At 50.7% G+C, this 2,588-nt stretch overlaps 1 pseudogene; it reads right to left on the bottom strand.

The window, feature by feature from the left end:
* Positions 1-1,978: 1,978 nt before the first annotated feature.
* On the bottom strand, positions 1,979-2,588 carry LOC122109241 (annotated as a pseudogene).

The following is a 2,588-nucleotide window of genomic DNA, read 5'->3' as shown; positions in this document are numbered from 1 at the left end:
CCTGGTCCCTGTTTCTCCTCACTTCTGAAGGACCCCAGGAATACTAACTGGATTGTTGTCCTGTGGTGAATGGTTGATGAAGCATCTGCTCTGGACCTGGGGGAGCTGATGACTTATTCAGTGGTTTTCCAATGTCTTTCAGCAGCAAACCTCCTCATGCAAATGAAATGTTACCCTGAACCCCAATATGAAACACAGCTACAAGGGGACCTGTTCTGTTTAAGGGCGAGTTGCCCAGTCTGCTCACCTCTCCCAACTCACACCCCTTTACCTCCCCAAGGACTCCAGAGGCTCAACCCCTAAAATACTTTGATGCTTTGCCAAGCAGTTTGTAAGCCACTGGCCTAGTTTGTCCTGATCAAGTCAGAGGTTTCCTCCTACCCCAACTGCTTGCCATAGATAGGCTCTGAGTTTATGGTTCAGCACACTGAATAACAGACCAAGTGGCTCATACAGTTTAACCACCTCCCCCATAAATACCATTAAAACCTGCAGCCCTCTCTCAAAAGCAAAAGTGTGGACTAAATACCTGAGGCTAATTTGGTCCCACATTCCAGCAAGCATGATTAGGATGCCACATTCTAGGACAAGGGAAAAATCTCGAAGCAGTCAACGGTGGTCTGGCTAAGCTGATGAGTGCTCAGGACCATGGCAGGGTTCTAGAGCACTGTGAAGGAAATCAGTGTTGGAGAGCAGCAATTTGAGCACCTTGGAAAGTGCAGCAGTGAGGTCCGACTCAGGGCCTGCGTTTGGAATGAATTTTTCCCTCTAAAGAGAAAGCTATAGTTTGGATTTGTTCTAGAGGACTGTTGAGGCCTAAAGTTAGTGTCCTCAGACTCTGAAGTAGAGACTACTAATGTAAATGCAAACAAGGTGGCTTCAAAGGAAATATGAAAATGCTTGTAGGTATTCTAGAACCCACACACCTGGCCCCTGATAAAGCAGCACCAAAGCCCACTCCAAAACATATGCCAGTAATGGAATACCTGTCACCATCACACAATGGGGCTCAGAGCTGGAATGTTCCTCTCAGGGCATCAAAAATCTCACTGAGACAATGCAGGACCCAGACTGTATTCTAGATGAGCATTTATGCCCATAGCCAGGAAAGGAAAATCAGAGCTCCAATTTAGAGTTTCAGTGTAGGTGCAGAGGTCCCCCAAATAGGCAACAATTTAGGCACCATAGTGTCCCAGTGGGAGGGAAGGGTAGCAGGCAGTTTCAGCTACCAAAGATTCCACCCACCCAGGCTCCACAGCCCTGCCCTCAATCAGCACAGGAGGCAGCAGCAAGTGCATAATGCACACAGAGGGGATGTGGAAGGAACAAGGCCAGTTTCAGAACAGCTGTTTTCTCCAAAGCCCTGCCAGTGACTTTCTGCAGAGAGGTGCCAGAGTCCTCCCTCGGTCTGGATACAGAGTTTCTTGCTTAACCTTGAGGCATGGAGAAAAGGGGTGAAATTGTGGGGGTCGGGGGAGGGAGAGGAAGGGCAAAGACCTATCCCTTCTTGTTCTTGACATTGCAAGAGGGAATGTTTTCTCCGTGAAGAATCTTACCATCACCAGATTAGACAAACAGTCCAGCAAGCACAGGAACACACATGCACATGCACACACATCCAAGCAGCCCTCAGCCATGGCCACTGCTCCCAGTCACCTCATTACCAAGGTTTCATTCCAAAGGGATGCAACTTCTGGGGTCTCAAATCCCACTCAGCCAATGGGGGCACAATTCCTCATGCAAGTCCACCTTCCTTGGAGTTGTAAAGCCAGCCTCAAGTGGTTTCCTATGTCCATCCACTAGAGCATCCAATAGATCATTCCCCCATCTTCCCTCCCAATTCCTGGAATGGTTGCGTCTCCTAGATTCTCACCTTCTTAAAACATTCCCCAATATCTCCTGCTCACTCTTCCAGACACCTGCCTGGCTCCCTCATGCATGACCTTCCTTACCTTGCCCTTCCCTGCTCCCTTACCATTCATTTCCCATCTTTCCCCCACCTTGTTCCAAAGGCATTCTTTGTGCTGCCTTTGCTCTCCTGCCCACCTCCTTCCTCAGCCACACTTAGCCAGACCTGGCCCCAGACTTTCTCTGACTTGCTACCAAAAGTGCTCCTAAGGTTAGTTACCAGGGTCCTCAGCGCCATAGCCCCAGTCAGCAAGGCCCTCACTGATGCCCAGTGCTCCTCCCACAGACAACGGGCCTCCTCCAGGGCTCCATCCCATATAGAGCTGTGAACTCTGCCCAGCCCGCCCTGCTGTGGATAAAGTCGGCCAGGCATGTGTCCAGGTATGCCATCATCCACTCCTGCCCCAATTGGGGCTCCCTTGGAAAAGATCATCAGAGACCTGGGTGAAGTTGCTGGGCTGCGTCTGCGGTCCCATGCAGCTGAGCTGCCAGAACAGAGAAGGAGTGTGGGAAGTGGGTCTCAGATTCATCTCCAGCTGCCTCCATGGCTTGATGCAGCATGTCAGCTTCTGGACCCTCCTCAGGCCCAGCTCCACAGACATAACCCTCTGCCTCACTTTATAGTCTACGAAGTCAGCCACCAGAGCCCGCGTGTATGGGGCTGAGGCTGGGGTCACCAT

The sequence above is a fragment of the Dipodomys spectabilis genome, unplaced genomic scaffold (genome assembly GCF_019054845.1).
Source record: "Dipodomys spectabilis isolate Male_0828 unplaced genomic scaffold, ASM1905484v1 ptg000069l, whole genome shotgun sequence".
NCBI lineage: Eukaryota > Metazoa > Chordata > Mammalia > Rodentia > Heteromyidae > Dipodomys > Dipodomys spectabilis.
Note: the sequence above shows the minus strand (reverse complement) of the source record. Positions and strands in the feature narration are given on the sequence as shown.